The sequence below is a fragment of the Grammomys surdaster genome, unplaced genomic scaffold (genome assembly GCF_004785775.1).
Source record: "Grammomys surdaster isolate TR1022 unplaced genomic scaffold, NIH_TR_1.0 66, whole genome shotgun sequence".
In the NCBI taxonomy this organism is placed as follows: domain Eukaryota; kingdom Metazoa; phylum Chordata; class Mammalia; order Rodentia; family Muridae; genus Grammomys; species Grammomys surdaster.
In genome coordinates, this window is record NW_021604568.1 from 20,223,721 (window position 1) to 20,246,710 (window position 22,990).

The following is a 22,990-nucleotide window of genomic DNA, read 5'->3' on the forward strand; positions in this document are numbered from 1 at the left end:
TGGTGGTCCATCATACATCTCTTATTAACTTATTTAGGCAGAGATACTCTATGTAGCCCTTGAATTCTATATACAGGCATGTGCTACCACACCCAGTTTGTTTTTCTCACCTTTGATCATCATGAACATCCTATGAAGTAGACTTGGGACTTACGTTGGGTTAAAATTCCAAGTTTGGCTGTGTGGTGGTATATGCCTTTAATCCCAGCACAAGGGTGAGGATGGGGTAAGCATGACAGGAGGTAGGTGAATCTCTTGAGTTTGAAGTTAGTCTGGTCTACAGAGGGAGTTCCAAGATAGCCAGGGCTACACAGAAACTGTCTCAAAAACCAAAACCAAACAAACAACCCAAGTTAGGAAGGAAACCAAGCTCAGAGAGGTAAAGTGACTTTCTAGGATCACACAGCTGGGATGCCCTCTTCTTCTTCTAGTGCAGGGGTTTTCAACCTGTGGGTTGAGACCCCTTTGAGGGTTGAACAACTTTTCATAGGTTTTGCCTAAGACCATTTCAGAAAGCATTATTGTATAGGAAATTGTAAACCGGCAACACGGCTGCTCTGTCAAGGGATCACATCCAAAGGCCTTCTGGTTGGAACATCACACACCTATAATCCCTCTGGCTGAATAGAGACACACCTTTAGTAGGCACCTTTAATCCCAAACGATGATATCTAATTGAGGGGCAGACATTGTGACTAATCAGAGAAATATTTGACCGAATGAGTCAGAGATAGGATACATTCAACTCTTCACGGGAACAGCATAGGAGAGAGACTATTTAAGAGCAGTGCAGGGAGGGTCAGTTGGGAGTCAGTACAGTGAGTGCAGTGCAGTGGAGTTGAGTTTGTTCATGAGTTCATGCAGTTCAGTACAGGTAGGCAGACGCAGTTGAAGCCAGAGAATAAGAAGGAGCCAGGAGATTAGAACAAATTGCTGTAATTAGTTTGAGGCCAAACTCAGCGATTCTGTGAGAAGCTGGGAGAAACCAGGTTGAATCAGTCAGCTTGGAGAGGAGTTCAAGCCAGAACAGCTGAGTTGAACCAGCCAGCCAAAGTTCAGAAAGAATTAGAAAGGGTGAGCTTATTCAACAGTAAGCCTCCAAGATGGCAGTTACATTTGGAAAAATAAAAATACATTGACACATTACAATTTGTAACAGCAAAAATTACAGTTATAAAGTAGCAACGAAAATAATTATACATTTGGGTCACCACAGCATGAGGAACTGTATTAAAGTTGCAGTACTAGGAAGGTTGAGAACCACTGCTATAGTGCTAACCCACCCCATGGTCCCCACCTCTCAAGGCTCTTATTTTGGCTGTATGGTTCATAATTTCTCCTACTATAGGAGTAGAGAGAGAATAAATATATCAGACCCAGGATCAGAAACTGTCTTAAGGACTGGGTGCCTTTTCCTGATTCTCTGAGATGTGCATTGGCTAGTTCAGGTCCACTAAGATCTTTTATGCTTGACTTCATCTGTACAGCATTCTCTTCTGTAGGATTTTAGGGCTCTTCTGGTAACTACTTTGGTTGTTTGTATGTGATTTATCCAAGCAAGGGTGATAAGATTCCCACTAAGAGAATTAAAAGCTTGGCATGAGCTGGGCAGTGGTAGTGCATACCTTTCACCCAGCACTTGGGAGGCAAAGGCAGGCAGATCTCTGAATTTGAGGCCAGCCTGGTCTACAAAGTGAGTTCCAGGGCAGCCAGGGTTACACAGAGAAACCATGACTCAAACAAAAGCTAACCAATCAGACAAAAAAGCTTGGTGTGAGGCAGAGGCCAAAGCTTAGGTCTTTGATAACTTTGATAACTTAGGTCTTTGGTAGGAGTGGCACTTTCTTCCTAGAAACATTTCTAGGATTGTGAGTTAGCACTCTGCCACTCAGCAGAGTGAGTATGTGGAGAAAGGCCATGTATTGCTGTGGACCTGATATCACCACTGAAAGCAAGAAGGAGCCCAGCACTGTAGCTCGAACCTTTCTTCCCTGGAGAGGAATCTGAGGTACAAAGCAGCCCGTTAAGATACCAATGGCAAGACAGAAGCAATCTTAGGTCTTGAAGCTCAGCATTTGTCACTTAACCAATTCCTGGGTTGGACTAGTCCTCCTAGAGCTTCTGGAATACTATACATAAGCAGGCAACTTAGAACAACAGAAATATATTCACACACAGCTAGCTTTAGAGGCCAGAAGTCCAATATCAAGTGCAGGCAGGCCACCCTCCCTTCAAAGGTGCTAGAAGGCTACAGCTTCTTTTCTTAGCTTATAGCTGGCCATCTTCTTCATATGACTCTTCCTATGACCACCCTATATGTGTGTGGTTCTATGTTCAGATTTCCTCTATTTATAAGTCATAGCTTATACTGAAGATCTCATTGGGACTTGTTGACCTCTCTAAAGGTTCAGTTTCCAAATAAGAATACAGTCTAATGTTCTAAGAGTTAGGACTTTAACACATGAATCTTGTGGGAACATAATTGAGCCCTTAACATCTTGCCTATTATTATGTTAGAAGGTATTGGAGAAACCAGGCACCTATGCTTGATCCCCATTACCATGGGGTGGAGATGGGAGAGTAGGTTCTGTGAGGAGCCAGATTTGGGAGCCACTACCAGGGAACCAGAATATTACCTGAGACCCTCCTAGAGCCTATATTCCAGCCTGGTCCTATAGCAGGACTCTGCTGTGCATTGAGATTGTAGTTGGTGCCTGCTGTCTGCTTATACCTCTCATGTGGTGGAAACTACACTTTCTCTCAGCAGAGCATCCCTTTCTGAGCCACTGGATTAAAACAAAACAAAACAAAACAAAACAAAACAAAAAACAACTCAGTCCTTTACCCAGAAAATTGCAGAAAATTTCCTAAAGGCTGGGACTGGGACCTTAAATACATAATATAGGTGTGTATGTGTGCGTGTGCATGGCATGTGTGCATGTGAATATGTGTACATGTGTGGGTACCTGCAGAGGCCTGAAGAGGATTCCCAGGAGTTGGAGTTACAGGTGGTTGTTAAACCACTTAATATGAGTGCTGATAATCAAATTCAGATCTGTAGGAGTAGCAAGTATTTTTTTGGTTTTTTTTCGGACAAAAGTTTATCTGTATACGTCTGGCTGTCCTGGAACTCACTATGTAGACCATGATGGCCTCAAACTCAGAGATGCTCCTGTCTCTGCTTCCTGAGTGCTGGGATCAAAGATGCCATGGTTTTCCAACACAACCCTAATTGTCCTGGAACTATGTAGTCCAGATGTACCTGCGTCTGGGATTAAAGACATGTGCCACACCCAGCTTCAAGCCACTGAACAGTTACATCTTTAGCCCCCACATGACATTTTTTTTTTCTTTTTGGTTTTTCAAAACAGGGTTTCTCTGCGTAGTTCTGGCTGTCCTGGAACTCACTCTGTAGACCAGGCTGGCCTCGAACTCAGAAATTCACCTGTCTCTGCCTCCCAAGTGCTGGGATTAAAGGTGTGCGCCACCACTGCCCAGCTGACATTTTTAATCCAATCAAGTTGACAGTGGAAATTAATCATTATAAGGACTAAAGCCAGAGCCCCTGTCCCCAGATATCCAGGTTGTGGTTTTATTGGAAAACACTGTTCATTAATAGACACTTTCATTTTAGGACCACAATCTGCTGGCAATGGGAATGGTGGTGTCTGGCAAGCTCAAGGATGTGGGGGTTTAATAACTTGACATAAGTGGCTCTAGACACCCACTGTTTTTCTTTTTGAGGTAACTTGATATTTTTTTTCCTGTTAAATATACTTAGCTAATATATTTAATTCCCACTGAAAGTATTATTGATGACTCTGTGAAAATTTGAATAAGGGAGAATGTTCTACCGACATGTTGTGTGGCCATAGGCATACAGCTTCAGTTCTCTGAGCCAAACTTGTCCCAGCCCTATAAATGTACAGGTCAGACCTGGTGGTCTCTGGGGCTAATTTCAATCTTCCAGTCTTGAGAATTTGTTAGTTCAAATTTACTGTGGGCAATTATAGTAAGTAATATTTGTATTAAATATTAAAACATTTTATTTATTTATTATTACTTTTTTTTTAACAAAACATCTATTTTATGTATATCTGCCTGGTGCTTTGCATGGATGTGTGTCTGAGGAAGCCAGAGGAGGGTATTAGATCCCTTGGGGCTGAAGTTACAGACAGATTTGAGCTGCCAAATGGGTACTGAGAATTGAAATGGAATCTTCGAGAAGAACAGCCAGTGATCTTAACCACTGAGCCATATCTTCATCCTTCACTGATAGTAATTAAACTGTGGGTTTCTCCTAATAGAATTTGAAGAGCAGGCATTATACATGAAAATGAAAACTATCCCTTAGGACAGAGTTAGAGATAGGAGGAGCTATGTGTATAATAGAAACAAGATAAAATCTGCTACTAATTTAACTGCCACCTGCACTCTAAGAAAGAGATTCTTGTATTTTCTTTAGTGGATCATAGAAGGGAAAATTAAATAAAAGCAAACAGTTTGATTGTTCTGCACTACATTATCTTACTATGTCTTCCTAGAAATTTTAAAAATACACAGTCCTTAATCTGGTTAAAGAAAGCAATAAATACATATTTTTTTATAAAATGCAAGAATTTCCCACCCAGATACAAGCAATAGAAACCTTGCCACAGGGACTTGAAGACATCCCAAAGACTCAGAGATAAAATGGTATTACTTGCTTTTCAAGTTGAGTGGGGACTCTTGTCATCCACCAGAGAATAAGCAAGTAATTTGAATGGTACTACAGAACATTCTTGTGGCTCCTAGCATTTTGCCTCACCCTTTTTAGTTGGTCTAGACACTGCCTTATCTTGGCAGGTGACATACACCTTTAATCTCTAACCCAGCACTCAGGAGGCAGAAGCAACTGGATCTCTATGAGTTCAAAGCCAGCCTGGTCTATAGGCAGGACAGCCAGGGCTACACAGAGAAACTTGTCTTAAAAAACAACAAACAAACAAAAAACCCAAACAAACCTAGCCAACCAAACAATTCCTACCCCAAACCCAAAAACCAAAAAATTACCCTACCCTCAACTCCAAAACACATTTTGGCAATGACACAGATTCCAGTCCAGGGTCTTATGACAACTGCTAATGTTTTTTTTTTTTTTTTTTGGTTAGTTTTCTGGAGCTGGAAATTGTTAGAAATTGTCAGTTCTGGCTTCCATGATGACATGCCTAAGGAAAGCTATAAGTTGAAGGCAAGGCTTCTCTTGTCTTTATCATCACTCAGGGATAATGCTGTGTTGATCATAGGCATTCAATAACAATAGGAATGAAATCATATGGATTCAGACCCAAATGGGAGGAAAAGCTTAGCATAGAGTAAAGCAAGCATACTAAGTCTTCTAGATGTGAGCAAGGACTGTCTTTTGCATTTTACCATGTAATTGTTATATTTATCTCTGCTAAGCCAAAGATCTGGGGAATCTTTTTTTGGTTTTTACCATTGACTAGCTGGGTTGAAGGAATGTGTGAATAGGCCTGAATAGGCCTTTACACTTCAAGTATTCACTCGAATTTGGGAAAATCCTTGAATGAATATTTTATGCTCATTTGTGTGTGGCATGGCATACATGTAAGGGGTCAAAGGACAACTTTCAAGGAGTTGGTTCTCTTCTTCCCCCTATTTGAGGCAAAAATCTCATTTCTTCTGCTGTACTTTGTACTCTAGGCTAACTGGCCCACAAGCTGCTAGTGGAGTCTCCTCTCTGCCTCCTATCTTTCTGTAAGACTGCCAGGATTATAAGTGCACAACACTAACCAGATTTTTTTTGTTGTGGGCCCCTGAGAATTAAATGAAGGTCATCAGATTTGTGAAAAACAAACGTTTTTCTACTCACTGACTTATTTCTCCTAAAAGTCTTTATTGTCTTGCTTGATGCATAAAACAGACAGAAAATTTGAAACTGGAGAGTGTAGTGCAAGAAGGAAGGATAGATGGGACCGTGCAAGGTCAATATTGTCCCCTGGGCATTCTTTTGTTAGGCTGGTCTCCTCTTGGTATGCTTGTTTTCTTTTTTCTTTTCTCTTTTTTATTCACTTTCCAGCCATATCACTGCCTCACCTCCTGTTCACTCCCTCCCCCATCCCTTACTTTCCTTTTCCTCTGAAAGGTTGGAAGCCTCCTACCCTCTACGTTCTAGGTATCCCCCTCCATCCCCCTCCCCCCTCCCCCAATCACATCAAGTCTCTGAGGGGATAGGTGCATTGCATCCTCTCCCACTGAGCCCAGACAAGGCAGCACAGCTAGAACATATCTCACAGACCGGCAACTGCTTTTGGGATAGCCTCCTGCTCCAGTTGTTTGGTACCCACATGAAGACCAAGCTCCATATGTGCTACATATGTGCCAGGGGCCTAGGTTTAGCCTGTGTATGCTCTTTGGTTGATGGTTCAGTCTCTGAAAGCCCCTAGAGTCCAGGTTAGTTGACTCAAACTCCATCCACTGTTGGGCTATGGATATCTGCATCTAGCCATGCTAGACTTCTGTCTGCAAGCATAACAGAGTATCATTAGTAGTGTCAGGGATTGGTGCTTGCTCATGGGATAGGTCTCTAGTTGGGCCAAATATTGTTTGGCCATTCCCACAGTCTCTGCTCTATCCCCATCCCTGTATTTCTGTACTACTCCTGGGCTTATACCCAAAAGATGCCCCACCATACCATAGGAACACTTGCTCAACTATGTTCATAGCAGCTTTATTTGTAATAGCTAGAAACTGGAAACAATCTAGATGTCCCTCAACTGAGGAATACATAAAAGATAATGTGGTACATTTACACAGTGGGATACTATTCAGCTATTAAAAACAAAGACATCATGAATTTTGCAGGCAAATGGATGGAACTTGAGAATATTATCTTGAGTGAGGTAACCAAGACCCAAAGAGACATGCATGGTATGTACTTACTTATAAGTGAATATTAACCATAAAATAGAGGATATCCAAGCTACACTCCACAGACCCAAAGGATGCCCAAGCAAAGATGTTTGAATCTCACTTAGAAAGAGGAAATAAAATAGTTCTTGGAGGGAGATGGAGGGAGGGAACTGGGTAAGAGAGGGGATGGGGAGGGGAATAGGGGGATTCAGGGTTAGGAGTGGTGAGGAACAGGAGAGATGGCTAGATGGCCATAAGAATGAGTGGAAATCTGCAACTGGTGGGGGTTGGGAGACCTGGGGTGGGGGAGGTGCCCAAGAAACAGTGGGAGTGTGACCTTAGCTGTGACTCACTGCACTGGGGATATGGAACCTGAAGAGACTACCTTCTGTAGCCAGACAGGAACCCCAGTGGAGCGATAGGGAAGCTAACTTAACCATAAAACTTTCGACTCAAAATTTATCCTGTCTACAAGAAATGCAGGGATGGGGGATGGATTGTGTTTGCTTTTCTATAACTAACATCACGTACTTTGACATAAAATGACACTTGATGGAGAGTGAGCACTGACTCAGTAAAGTTGGGGAGCTGATGGAGAGTCTAGAAACTAGAATGTGCCATGGAAAATAGGCTCCATGAATGGTATCTAGTAAACTTAGGAGTTACTAATAATCAGAGATGCTTTGGATGTTGAAATGAGATCAGCCCATCATGCTGATAAGATTTAAGGCCATCTTAGTGTAAATACTGGGAAAGCACTTTAGGAATGCTAAGACAGATACTGCCCTCACCTTCAGAACATTCCACTCTAATTGAAGGGAAGGCAACTACTTCATGAAGTCTATTGTAGACTCTTGGCACAAAGGCTAGCTTTTTTTTTTTTTAAACAGGCAGATCTCTGTGAAACAAAGGCTGCCTTGATACAGGAGAGTAGTCAGCAGAGGCTTCTTCAACAGAGAAATGGATATTAATGGCTAGTGGTAATGATGTACCCACCATATGGACCCTGTGCCAGGTGCATGAGCCAAGCTTAATAGTGATAGGTGTGAATTCCCTACAGTTCGATATGTTAGTGAACATTGAACCATCAGTGGCTGCAGTGCTCTCAGGTTTGAGCTTGGCTGTGGGTCTTCAGCCTGTGAATGGGCTGAATACATTGAATAAATTGACTAGAGTGTGGTGGGTAGAACAATATGGAGGTGACTGGGGGAATAACTTGGGGTGACTTTGCCTTGTATGTGGGAATAGTTTAGGGGGAGCAGGGAATGGGCAGGCTGGAGAAGATGATGCCTTCTGAATTCCAGACTGAGAAGTTGGGAGTTCCTATTTTAGGCAAAAGGGATTCTTTGAGTGGATAAGGGTGATGTTCTCTAAACTTGAAGACAGCAGGTTAGGTAGCAGAAGCTCTGGATTGTAATGAGCAGTGAGTTCTGATAAGTAGCTGGAGATCTAAGTTCTGCCAAAAAAAAAGGGGGGGGGTAAGCTGCTGGACAATGGTGGTGTGCCTATTTACTCCCAGCATTCAGGAGGCAGAAGCAGGTCAATCTCTGTGAGTTAGAGGCCAGCCTAGTCTATGGAGCAAGTTCTAAGATAGCCAAAGCTCCACTGAGACACCCTGTCTCAAAAAAAAAAAAAAAAAAAAAAAAAAGGAATGAGCCAGTGAGATCATCTTTTGGGGAGGTTGAATCTACAGAATTTGGTACCTTTGGATATGGAGGTAGATAGAAACACTAACTATGACAAGTGGTTTAGAGATGTTGCTGGCTCTGGGGACAGGTGGTAAGGTTATTCTGGGTCTCTGAGTCATATGTTGACTAGCTTAGACTGTTGGGGTATTCAGAGCAGAAGCAGGGGCATAACAGCAGCTCTGAAAAATCTGTGAGCAAATGATATCTGCTGTTTTCCTTTTTCCCTACCCAGCTTCTACTATTCTGATAATACAACAATCATTTTTTGGGGGGAGGGGTCTGTCTCTACATAATAATATATCCCCAGGATTAAGTGGGAGATGACTTCTCATTGGCTCTATCAGTGAGCATGTGAGCAGGCTGTAACCAGTCAGAGCCTTGATTGTTTTCCCATAGGAACTGTTTAAGTATGAGGATGAATGTGATTTCTGGGTCAGAGGGCTACTTTTCTGCTGAGAACACTGTGCTTTCTTAGGTACATCACAGAATACAGGCAATACCATATGATGCTGAATCAAAGGCTGAGGGGTTGAGGGAGGCAGGAGGAGAACAAAGAGATGATGATAATGAGATTCAGACTCCTTATCGTTGTTTGATTTTGGCAGCCAGCTTTTCTAGGAGCCAGAAGTATGTCCCTGGCTTCCTGTTGGGCAAACTGATGATTTGATTACAGCTGAAGAGTTTTGACTTGAGGTCAGAAGTTACAGGCCAAAGACGGATGCCAGGCCCAGAGGGGCAGTACACAGCTAGGGAAGAGAAGGCCTTCAGAGTCCAAAAAGGCTAAGTGAAACATGAGTTTTAGGTTTTACATAGGTGTAGATTTACTTGTTTTCCCCAAACAAATAAATAATGCAGTCCCCAACTGGTTGCTTTTGTTGGACTTTTGTTGTAGGAGAAAAGAAAGAAAGGAAAAAAGCCTAAAACAGGAAATAAAAATGTGAACCCAAAGTGTTAGGAACTATAGCTGTGTGTTAGTCTGGAAGTGGGTTCTGTCCACACACTGGTCTGATCATAAATCTGTTTCTTCACAGAAGCCTGGACCAGTCCATATCCCATTAGGTAGCTAGCTCCTCCAGGGCTGTGACACCTCCTATCAGCTTCAGTTTTATCATCTCTAGAAGAACCATAAACCAAATCTGCATTTGAGGCTGCTTTCTTCCTCCCTTTAGTCAGATGCTATTTTTATTCCATCTCTACATATGAGATAATGGAGTGCATAGCGGTTCCTTATCCTTTCCAAAGCCACAGTAAGGAATAGATGAGATGAAATTTGAACCCAGGCCCTTTCACTATCATGGTTGACTACATCATGTTGGTGAGAAAAAATATAAACAAAAGTAGTTCAGAGCTTGGAAGATGACTCAGTGGGTATTGCCATTGAACTCTGATTCTAAGTTCTCACATGAAAGCCAAAACCAGTAGTGTATGCAACTATAATTCCAGTACACCCCTACAGGGAAACTGGAAGCAGAGACAGGAGACTCTGTGAAAGCTAAAGTGGTACAACAGGAGAGACTCTTTTTCCGAACAAGGTGGAAGGTGAGGATCAATGGTCCTTGGACTTTCATAGGTGAATGTGGGACTGCATAAGGGTATTCTGTTTCATGGCTGGACATGGGCTTAGAGCCCCGAGACTCTATGTGAGAACCAGCAGGCATTCACCATGCCCCCAGAACCCAGAGTCCTGACACACAGTCTTGTCTCCATAGATATACATTGTTCAGTCTCATAGACCATTACAGCCCCTCCCAAAGTGTACAGGTAGAGGATGTGACTAGAGGCCTCAGGCCCTAGGGATTTACATACTAATGAAGGCCAGAGGGCAGAGCAAATTAAGCATGCCTCCCCAGATCCTCCCCTTCTCCCTCCCTATTTAACTCAGGAACTGCCCTGAGTTTTATGGGGGTACTTCCAGATCCATCCACTATCCGCCATGACAGTAAACTCTTTTGGAACCAAGGACTTCCTCATGTCACTGGGGCCTGCTGCCGCCAAAGCCCCCGGCCTCTGGAACCATAGAGGTTCCTCCTGTATGTGGGACCCTGAAGCTCGTGGAAAGCCTCCAGGACTCCACCACCGCTGCGGCCTTCTATTTTTTCCCACAGGTGAACTGGTGCCTGAACTCACACAGAAACACACCAGTATACACATGAGCACACTTGAACACAATTATACACATACAAGTAATTCTACATTACATGTTTTTTTTATTTAGATTTTTTAAAAAAATTCATGTGAATGTGTCTTTATGACTGTATGCCATGTGTGTGGATATCCTTGGAGTCCAGAAGAGGGCGTCAAATCTCATGGAGCTGGAGTTAGAGGCAGTTGTAAGTTGCCCTATGTAGGTGCAGGGAACAAAATTTCTCTGGAAAAACAGAAAATGTTCTCAACTACTGTCCTATCTTTTCAGCCCTGTCTTACATGTCTTAATTCATTTACTCTGCCATAAACTGTCTAGGTAGGTTCAACTGGTTAATCTCATTTTATAAAAGGAAACTGAGGCACAGATGGTTTAGGAATCTTCCCAGATTCCACTGTGGGTAGAAAGCAGAAGTATATTTTAGGATTATCTTTTTCAGCCAGATTTGAAATGCTGAAGTGTCTTAAGCTTAATTTGGAAATCTAGGGTGGGTGATAACTGTGATTTCTAAAGCTGGCGCTCATCAATTTTGGTGTTCTTCATGTGTAGACTTATTGTAAATTGCCAGATCTGTAGAGATAGTGGATGCAGAATAATGACAGTTTGATCTGTCAGTGTCCTGGAGTTCACCAGGTGTGTAAGGAATTGGACAGCGTTGAGAGCAAAAGGTTTAAGAGCAAATTCACACCATTAAGTCTATACAAAGTGGTTCCTAAGTGAAGAAGAAACCAAATGCACTACTGTTTGTGGGCTGTCTGCATGTGTTACAAATGCCTTGCAGTGGGAGAGTGTGGGACTCTTTTTTTTTTTTAAATTAAGGGCTTGTTATAAGACTTATTTCAGATGATTTAGCTCCTTTAAGCTTATGAATTGATTCAAGAACAAAAGCATGAATCATTTTAAAGTGAAGTTCTGGAATGTCAGCCAGAATACTTTCTAATGCTGTTTTTTTCTTTCGTTTTGAAAATGTGTTATATGTAGAATTTGCTGTTCAAAATAAGCTGGGCTTGGATAGTGATAGTCTATAAGCTTCATGATAACAGTCTATGTGTTCATTGTGTTTTCTTATTTTGTTTTAAGATTTAGTGTGTGTGTGTGTGTCCATCCCCACATATAAGTGCAAGCATCCGTGTAGTACTGAAAATGCCCTGGAGCTGGAGTTACAGGAAACTTAATGTTCCCCAATATAGGTAGTGGTAATAGAACTTGAATCCTCTGCAAGAACAATTCATGTTTTCAATGTCGAGCCATTTGTCCAGCTCTTCATTATTTACTTTATGTCTGTATATAGTAGACACAAAATAAATGTGTTAAAAATAAATAGTAACCCCAGTGTCACCTATGTTCTTCCCCATAATGTCTTCTCCTTTTCTGGAAGGCTCTGAAGGCCTGGAAGGTAGTTAGGGGCTAATGAGATCTATACTAAGGATCTAGCTGGTAAAGGACTAGACAAGGTAGCCACCATGGAAGCCAAATACCTTCTGCCCCCTTTGGTCTGGTTCTTATCCTCTAGACAGAAAGGCCAAAAATTCCTCTCCCAGGAAAAATGGGGCCAAGGAGATGCAGGCAGCATACTCCAGTGTCAGGAACTGTCTTAATAAAAAACAAAAACCAAACAAACAAGCAACAACACAAAAAATTTCTAAAAGACAAAAACCAACCAACCAAAGTGGTAATACTGGGCCTTAGTGCTCCCAGAGCTTTGTGGCATTGAGACACTTTTTACACTCTAAAACCTCCTAAGTTCCTCTGGCCCACACTGTACAGGGCTGTATAAATTTGGTCTCAATTTTTAACTGGTTCTCTGTAGAGTGTTTGCTGTACAGGTTACTTTATTTCCCTCTAAGAGAGGTGGCAGAAGTACTGTAGCCATTCTCCAGCATGGGAGGCTTTATTCTTCTAACAGGGAGGCCATGTGTTAATGGGACCTTGAAAATGGCTTAGCAGGTAAAATTCTTGCCAAGAAAGTTTGGAGTTCTTGGCATGGATTCTTGGAGTTCAATCCCCAGAATCTATGTAATTGTGGAAGGAGAAAACTAACTCCACAAAGTTGTCCTCTGACCTCCACGTGTATATTCCTACCCTACCCATATCATGCACATATACAATAATATATATAATATATATAGTATGGTAAAATAATTTAAGAAATAGACAAGGGGATCTACCACCAAGCCTGACAATCTGAGCTTGATCCCAGTGACCCACATGGTGGAAGGAGAGATTGATTCCCACAGTTGTTCTCTGATTTCTACATGCATGCTGTGGCTCAAGTACCCATAAAGACTTTAAAGCAAACCCTATATTACTTCAGAGGAAATTGAGTTCTAGAGATGTGGCAAATGACTCTGTACTGTGAATCTTCTCAGTTGACATAACCCAGGTACAGGTGGTGTGACTTTGTTCTGGATTTCTAGGCCCAGAGAGGGCTTCCTGTACCAAAGCAGAGAACATGCTCAAAGAAAGAGTTCTGTATGGAAGCATCAGGTCTTTGGGTGGGGAAGAATGTAGAAGAAGGAGGGGACCCTGGCCTTTCAGATCTCAATTAAACTTTAGAGAAGTGATATTATTTCTTCTGGAGGCTTAAAATAAAGAAAAGAAGTTGGATTCCCTCTGGAGACAGGGGTGTAGCCTGCCTGGTACTGGGGTAGATCCTATATCCCCAGTCTTCTTTGTTCTGATGTTAGACACTCCACTCCTCGTCCACCTGGGTGGTTGTGTGGGTGTGGTGGGGGACATATTCCAGGACTAAAGGCTCCCTCTTGCCTCTTAAAGCAGCATCAACATCCTACTCCTTTGGCATTTGGGACAGTGGGGTTAGGAGACAGCCCACAATCTGCAAGACTGTACACTTGAGTGTCATTGGTTCCAATACAGCAAAGAAACTGTCACTTTTAGCAGCTGCAAGCTGTAGACATAGCCTAGACCTACCCCCATTCAATGGTAAGTCATACCAGGGCTAGACCAGGAGATAACCCCAGGGCAGGTAGGTGGATTACAATTACACAAGGATTGACAGTGATTCTTTTGCTTTTTGAAAGAGATTCTGGTTCCCATAGTACATTATGTAGTCACCCTAATATGAAAGAGCTCAGCAGAAAACTTGTTTCTGGTAAGGGGAGGCAGTAAAGCCAAGGCATAAGAGAAAACATCATTTTCCATTTCAATAGACATGTATGTGTTTCTTTTCTGTGATTTAGATGAGCACTGGCAACTTGCAGAACCTCATTCCTTATTGGAAAGAGAGGAAATTTTGCATTGGAGAAGCTCATTTTAAAAACAAGTAGAATATGAGCTGTCCCTGTTGACAGACTAGCAGCTTTTTGGATGGAGAGTCTGAAGCTGATGGCATCATATCTGGGCCTGGAGAAGACAGATATCCAGACCAAAGGCCTAAGGATGGATGTAGCAGGACCATACTAGGTCCTTAGTTTTTGCATAGGTCCCTGTTGGTCAGTCCCCCTTGGTCCATTGGTGACTTAACTGACTGAAAAGGGGCAGGATTAGGGACTGAAGAAATTCCTCAGTTGTATCTTCTGCACAGCAGTTCTCCCTTGGAGATCCAATCTATTAAGAACTGAGGTGCTAGCACTTGTTCCCAGGATTTATAAGAACCAGAAGGGGAAACAAAGGACAGCAGTAATTGGGATAAGCCGTGTCCCAGAAGGGCTTGCTCACTTGGCCCCTGGTGTTTCATTTGACTTCCAAGCTCCTTCATGTATGGGATATGTACTTTAATGTGCTCTCTTTCTAGCCTGGTCAGCAACTGATGTGAGGCTTAGTCATAAAGTTCAGCTTGCATTTGTTTTTAAATATTTGAACAGGTTTTTTTTGGACAAATGTTGGAGGCATATAAGAAAACAGTTACATATGTACAAATTCCATTATGTATAAAAAAACACAGAGATTGAGAGATACCTAGATCATCCTATATATGTACAGTATGCATCTCAGCATGTTAATAAATTACCTTATTTTCTATATTTTTAATTGTAATGTTTTCCAAAAATGTTTCCAAATTAAAGATATATGTATATATACATACCCTTTCACTTTGTATATAGTTTTATTGTATCAAGGTGTTTATTGATTTTACTCATTTTTTAAAATTTATTTTTATTTATTTATTTATTTTTAAATCAAATCGTAATTTTTACTTATTCACACAGGGGTTATAAACACAAAAAGGCAGGACATGGGGAAGGGGATGACACCGGAGCGTGGGTGTTCAGGGGGAGTACAGATATCTTTTAGAACAGAGTGAAGGTTCAGGGGACAGGTCACTATGACTCTGCCTATGATTCACTTGTCCTTATCTAAGTTGGTACTGTCCGCCAAGGCTACCTATTTACAAGGTCTATGACTACTCAGGCTGGTAAATTTCCACAAAAGATGCCTGTTTACAATAGCTTATAGCCATCTGTTTCAGTCTTTTTCCACAGAGACCCAAGACTTTGTGTTAGCATGAATGTACAACAGGCCTATTGCTGATTTTAGGCCTATGGCTGATTTAAAGCATTCAATGTATAAGTAAGGCTGTTCCTGACATTTCCTCCCTTCTCTAAGTATAGAAGGGCTGTGGTGATTCTAATCTTGCGAAGGCGGAGATAGAGGCCTGACCTCCAGTAATTGAAGGGGACCTTCTAATGGCTCCGGTCCCCGATTTTACTCATTTTCTATATTGAAAATCTCCTTTTCTATTTTTCTTATTGGAATATCAGTTAAGTCTGTTGTTAAACAATAACGTACTTTCCCTTCAGTTCATATGCTAGAGAAAAAAATGTATTTCCATATATATAGTGAGTATATAATCTGCTTAATAGTTTAATAAATAAGACAATCAGGTAATATATAACAACATTTAAAATTACATCTGTGTATAAAATCAGGTTGGATTTTTTAATGTGGGGCTGTCTTTAGATTCTCCCCCATACTATTGACCATAGGCTTCTCCTAAAACACACATCTTTTGTCAGGATGAAGTTGGCAGAGCTGTGGCAAACAGCCTTGTGGGAGTGTTACATGTAACTTTGAATATGGCACAATCACTTACCTAATGAATGTGTATTGAGACTTCCACTGGATCAGGGAGGTAAGGGAGATGCACAGAGATGCATGGTAGTGGCTTGATTATCCTTCCTTGAGGGGTAGCATATTAATAGCAGTACAGAGAGAAACTATGTCTTCTGCCTGCTTAGGTTCAGTGCCTAGAGGCTATAAATTAAAATAACTAAAGGCAGATTAAGGGTGGGAAGGGGAGAGGGAGTGGGAGGTTGTTTTTTTTTTAAATCCACTTTAAGTCCAGATCTCAGCCCTCTCTCTCTTCCCAGACTTATCCTTACAAATCCTTCCCCCATTTCCCCCCACCCTTCTCCTGAGATAAAGGGAACCTGCCCTTAGGTACAATTCTACCCTGGGATATCTAGTCCCAGAAGGATTAGGCACATCCTCTCCTACTGAGGCTCAACCAGGTAGGGGGAAGGGAATCCAGTGGCAGGGAACAGAGACAGCCCCTGCTCCACTTGTTAGGGGACCCACATGAAGACCAAGCCACACATTGCTACAAATCTGTAGGGGGATCTAGGTCCAGCTCCTGTGTATTCCCTAGATGGTAGCCCAGACTCTGAGGACCCATTGTCCAGGTTAGTTGACTCTGTGGATCTTCTTGTGGTGTCCTTGACTCCTGACTTGCTCATTTCTAACCCCCACTCTTCCACAAGACTCTCTGGGCTCCACCTGTTGTTTGGCTGTGGGTCTCTGCATCTGCCATCATCCACTGCTGATAAAGCCTCTCAGGAGACGTTTATGCCAGGTTCCTGTCTGCAAGCATAGTAGAGTATTAATAGTGTCAGGGGATGGCTTTCTCACATGGGATGGGTCTCAAGTTGGGCCACTCATTGGTTGGCTTTTTCCCTCAGTCTCTGCTAAATCTTTATCCCTGCAGATCTTGTAGGCAAGACACATTTTGGGTTGAAGATTTTGTGGGTGGATTGATGTCCCCCTCCCTTCTCTGGAAGTCCTTTCTGGCTACAGGTGGCCACTTCAGTCTCTATATCCCCCTCTGGTAGGAATCTCAGCTAGGGTCACCCCATACACTCTCTATATCTTCTCAAGTCCCAGGCTTCCAGCTAGTTACCAGAGGTGACCCCTGCCCCCTACCCCACTGATTTCCACTCTCAGTTCCAGTGCTTCCTCACCTCCCCATGCCTGATCCCCATCTCTGTTCCCCTCCTCACCCGCTCTCCTACCTAGTTTCCTCTCTCCATCTACCCTTGATGACTATTTAGTTTCCCCTTCTGAGTGAGATTCCCACAACCTCCCTTGGGGCCTCCTTATTACCTAGTTTCTTTGGGTCTGTGGATTATAACATGGCTGTCCCGCACTTTAAGGCTAATGTCCACTTACAAATACCATATGTGTCTTTCTGGTTCTGGATTACCTTACCCATGATCAATTTCTTAAGTTCCATCCATTTGCTTGCAAAATTCATGATGTTTAGTTTACCTGATCTTGATTTATTTGGTAAGTGGCATCTGTCTAGAAAATCATCCATTTCATTTAGATTTTCTAATTTTGTGGAGTACATGCTTGGAAAGAAATCAGGAAAATAATACTATTCACAAGAACAACAAATAATAAAAGATATCTTGGTGTAACTCTAACCAAGCAAGTGAAAGACGTGAATAACAAGAACTTCAAGTCTCTGAGAGAAATTGGAAGATATCAAAAGATGGAAAGATCTCCCATGCTCATGGATCTGTAGGAGTAAAATGGTAAAAATGTCCATCTTACCAAAAGCAATTTACAGATTCAATGAAATTCCTATCAAAATTCTAACACAATTCTTTACAGACCTTAAAAGAGCAATTCTTAGCTTCAAATGAGAAATTTTTATTTAAGTCACATTTAGGCATAGCTCACAAAGATCACAATCCAAAGATGAGGCTTAGATTTTGGAGCTATATATCATCTTAGGCTAAGTAAAGGAAGAATTTGGGGCTTCTCAGAGGAAAATTAAGGGAAATTAATTAATTAAAATTAGAAAATTAGAGAGCTGGGAGTGGTGGCTCATGCCTTTAACCCCACCAATTATATTTATCATCTGTAACCATTCAAAAGAAATCTTCAAGAAGTATTTTAAAACATTTAGACTTAGCTGGGCAGTGGTGGTGCACGCCTTCAATCCTGGCACTTGGGAGGCAGAGGCAGGTGGATTTCTGAGTTCGAGGCCAGCCTGGTCTACAGAGTGAGTTCCAGGACAGCCAGGGCTACACAGAGAAACCCTGTCTCGTAAAACAAACAAACAAACAAACAAAGATGTCTATCATAGTATGGTACTCAGAAGTTCTTTGGAAATACTTGATAGTACCCAAACCTAATTAGCTTAACCAAAGATGAAAATTTGTGAACTTGTGTCTGAGAACCTAGTTCATTCATGGATTTCTATATCCAAGGATTCAGACAATGTCCAGTCTCTTCTCTAAGCTGTACTTTGGTTGGGTCAGGGGTCAAATAACAGCTAGCTTAGAGATCTCAAGACACTCAGATGATCCTTTCTGAGACTAGCAAGAAGACTTAAAAGGGAGTTTTTAGTGACATCCTATCATTTGCTTGCCCCTGGCTAGAGTTATAGAGAGGGGAAAATAGTTGGGGTCACATAGAATGGGTGTGACTGAATAAAGGGATGATTGAGTGCCGTACAGAATTGCTCTTGTCTGTCTCATCATAAGAATGAGGTGCTAGCCATGTGGTAGTGGTGGTACACAACTTTAACCCCACTACACTCTGGAGGCAGAGACAGGTAATCTCTGAGTTCTAAGCCAGCCTGGTCTACAGAGTAAGGTCTAGGGCAGTCAGAGAAACCCTGGGGGCCGGGGAGACACACACACAGAGAGAGAGAGAGAGAGAGAGAGAGAGAGAGAGAGAGAGAGAGAGAGAGAGAGAGAGAGAGAGAGAATGAATATGAATGAGGTTCCCCCAATAGACACCGAAATCTACTAGGCTTTCTGCTTGGGTGGCAGAAGAGAGTCACATCTGTGTGTTTTGCCTCTGTATTACAATGGTAGAATTGATGGCTGCAAAATTGCCCACAGCCTAGAAGATTCACATCTTACCCTTTACAGAGAAGCACACTATACTCTGGTGTATGATCAGGTTTAAAAGCATGTTAATCTTAGCCCGAATTTTAATGTGACAGGAAAGACATCTCTGAACTAGATTGTTCTCTTTTAAAACAGTAATTGGGGGACTAAAAGCATATTCTCCTTCGTCCTATTCTATCTGTCTCTGTCTTTGTCTCTGTCTCTCTGTCTCTCTGTCCCTCTCTCTCTTGTTCTCTCTCTCTCTCTCTCTCTCTCTCTCTCTCTCTCTCACACACACACACACACACACACACACACACACGGTGAGAAATATGTAGAAATTATAATGAACACCAGCAGAAAAGTGAGAAATTAGAATTGCCTCTTATAAAGGGTATCTGTGGTGCCCAGCTTCTCAAGAAGGATCATGGTCATACATATCCAAGAAGGAACATCAGAGACCACAGAGAAAGCCTGATCTAGCCTTGACCAGGAAAGATTTTGTCTTGCCAGTTTTGGCAGTAGCTGCAGTTGGGTAGCCAAATTAATTAGTGTGGCACACTTAAATGAGGTTTAAAGCTTTCTTCTGCACTCTCCTGACCAGGTAGGGTTGGGGATTGAAACCACTTCTTGTTTGGTCAACAGAAGGCCCTCACAGTTCTTTTTTTTTTTTTTTTTTTTTAACAGACTTAATTCATTTATTTTTCTTTTGTAAAAACCCTTATGTGGTAGCCACAGCTGGAGCCTGAGTCCTCTGAACAGAGACTCTGGTGTGGGTCTTCACAAGATGGTCAGTGAATTCCTGATAAGGAGACTTGGTGAACACAGTCTCTTTCCAGAGGTCGGGGGTCAGGTAGCTGTAGGTCTTGGAGATGGCATCGAAGGTGGCCTTGGCAAAGTTACCCAGGGTGGCAGTGCAGCCCCTGGCTGAAGTATAGCAGTTGTCTATGCCGGCCATCATCAGGAGCTTCTTGGGCACAGGAGCAGAGACAATTCCAGTGCCTCTGGGGGCAGGGATGAGACGCACCAGCACAGAGCCACAGCGGCCTGTCACCTTGCACGGAACAGTGTGGGGCTTGCCAATCTTGTTCCCCCAGTAGCCTCTCCGCACAGGGACAATGGAGAGCTTGGCCAAGATGATGGCCCCTCGGATGGCAGTGGCAACTTCCTTGGAGCACTTGACACCAAGACCAACGTGACCATTGTAGTCCCCAATAGCGACAAAAGCCTTGAACCTGGTCCGCTGGCCAGCCCGAGTCTGCTTCTGCACTGGCATAATCTTCAGAACCTCATCCTTTAGGGATGCACCCAGGAAAAAATCAATGATCTCAGATTCCTTAATGGGCAGGGAGAACAAGTAGATCTCCTCCAAGGACTTGATCTTCATGTCCTTAACCAGGCGGCCCAGTTTGGTGACGGGGATCCACTCCTTGTCTTCAGCTTTTCCTCCACGAGCCCCGCGGCCTCGACCACGGCCACGGCCTCGACCACGACCGCGGCCCCTAAGACCGCTGCCGAATCCTCCACGGAAGCCACCGCGGCCTCCTAATCCTGGGCCCCCGGGTCCTCCGGGTCCTCCCGCTGCACCGGCGTCATCCGCCATTTGGTGTTTTCCCGAAGAAGAAGCGCCCTCACAGTTCTTAATGGGAGGGTTTAGAGAGTTCCCTGAGAAGGGATGCATTTTAACACCCTTAGACTTGGCCTCCTGTTAGCTCCTATTGCTGTCGGCCCAGAGAAAAGGCTGGTCCACAACCCCTAGGTGCCTGTTAAGTAGACTTATCTCCCACCCCCAGGTCAGATCTGGGTGCTAGTCCTGCCTGTGTGTATATGTAACCTCAGGTGTCATTCAGCTTGTGTTCTGAGACAGTCTCTTGCTAATAGGGGCTCATGGATTAGGCTAGGCTCTGCTGGTGAGCAAACACCAGATCCACTAGTCTCAGCCTTCTCAGCACTGTGATTATAAGCATGTACTTCCAATGCCTGGCTTTTTAGGTGAGTTTCAGGAATCAGACTCAGTTTTTTTTTTTCCTTGCAACCATTTCCCCATAAAAGAATATCCTGTTATAAAGTTTATTTTGCATATATGTGTATATATATATAGAGAGAGAAAAGAGGGAGAGAGAGAAAAGAGAGTGTGAGTTTTAAACAGTGAGATCTACCCGATCTACCCTCTTAAATGTTGTGACCTATAGTGTGAAATTTTCATAACTAAATATAACATTGCATTTTCTGCAGCTGTAATTAAGTATATATTGAGGCACCCTGAAGCTTGGGGATCTATGTAACCATCCTAAGTCATCCAACTCTAGGCCCAGGAAGGGTGGAAACTCTGAGAACATTCCATTTGAATAAGATGCATTTAATAAGCGCAATGGAAAATGGCAAACCTGGTCAGCTTGGGGAGAAGGAATGTGCTCTTCCATACAAAACAAACAAACAAAAAATGTGAGTGTGTGAATCTTACAACATACAAGGACCTGAAGGCTTGATTTAAAAATTGGCACTGAAGAAAATTTCATTTCCACAGGGATGACTTTCCTCCCAGTGATCCTTGCTTGTGCCTGGGGGAACAAACCAAAGTAATTTCCAAAAATGAGAGTTTATGTAGTGGAGATGATTTTGCCTAAACTATCAAACCCCAGATGAACACTTTGGCTGTTTTTAACACTAATGACCTTTTGCTTGAAGATTGGTGTGTCTCCCAGAAAGCTGGATCACATGTAGTGCAATTAAAAATTACTGAAGATAAGAGTTTTAGCTGTGTTCACTTCTTGTTATACTGCTTCTGTTTGTTTTTCCCTCTGGGAAGAATGTCTTTGTCCTGTGTAATTAATTGTAACCAGTTTTTGTTCAGGTTGGGGTATATGCCAAAGGGCTCAGAGTGCTTCAAATATATTCCTAAATTTGGTTTTATGGCTAGAAACACTATTTTTTTCTCTCTTGCTATGTAAAAGGATGCATTTGAGATAGAAAAGTCATGAGACTTAGGATTGCATCTAAGCATACATGCAGGCCCCTGTTCTCTGTGGCTGCTGTAGTTTAGTGGTATGCCTTGAAGGCCTTTTTCCAAATAGTGAATGTTTAAATATGTGAGAACATGTGTACTGTATACATGCACAACACACAGGGAGTGTTCATTCATTCATTCATTCATTCATTCATTCATGCAAGTATGCAATACTGGGTGGGTATCAGAGCCTCAGATACGTCAAGGAATTCCTTTTTTCTAAGCAAGGTTCTCAGCTCTATCTTTATTTTTAAAAATATAAACAGGATCCTGACATGTATATTGATCACAAACTTGCTTTTTTCACATAAATGTGCAGAGCTCCCTCATATCTGCATATGTGTACATTCTATTCATAATTGATTAAACCATTTCCTTCCTTCCCATTTTCACCCCTCCCCCATCCTCTTTTTCTTTCCTCTTTCACTAGAGATCAAACTGAGGTCTGTCACATGCTAGCATGCTAGTTGAGTGTTCTACCATCATATTACTTTGAAATCTCTGTGACCATAGTACTTTTATTTTCACTGTCAGTTTATTCATTTATTTATTTACATTTTTAAAAATTGAAAATAGATTCTTTTTATACAATTTATTGACCTTCCAGTTATATCCCACCACTACACTCTACCAAAACAGTGCCACCACTGTAGGACAAGCATTCAAAGCATACACCCACCTGAGTTGGGGCATTTCAGATTCAAACCATCACTGCCTCACATCTCTAGCTATATCTGCTGTCAGTCTCTTATTCTTTTTTTTTCTGATTAGATGAATTAATGATAGCAAAAAAAATGGTTAATGTACTAATGCTTGGACTGCCTGGCTTTGAAGCAGGACTTCCAGTGAATGAGCTGAGCAGAGATTGGCACACTAGCCCTTCTGGCCAGGTCCATTCTCCTTATGTTTTTGTATACCCTGCAAATTGAGAATGATTTATTGATTTTTAAATGGTTGTAATAACAGAAAAACCGATTAAAGATAAATAGTTTTCTATGCATGAAATTCAGAATTTATCACTGTAAGTACAGTTTGTTGGGCCAGAGTCACATTTACTTGTTGATATGTTGTCTGTGAGATGCAGAAGGGTTGATTGATCAGTATAGAGGCCACATGGCCAACCTTTACCATCTGGTTTATTGCAGAGAACATTTGCTGA

The 22,990-nt window shown here is 42.3% G+C and overlaps 1 protein-coding gene and 1 pseudogene across 2 annotated transcripts in view; one reads left to right on the plus strand and one right to left on the minus strand.

Annotated features, from left to right (window-relative positions):
- Grk5 (G protein-coupled receptor kinase 5) overlaps positions 1-22,990 on the plus strand; it is a 175,584-nt gene that overhangs the window by 20,226 nt on the left and 132,368 nt on the right. The gene's annotated exons all lie outside the window — the stretch shown is intronic.
- LOC114625796 lies at positions 19,518-20,433 on the minus strand (annotated as a pseudogene).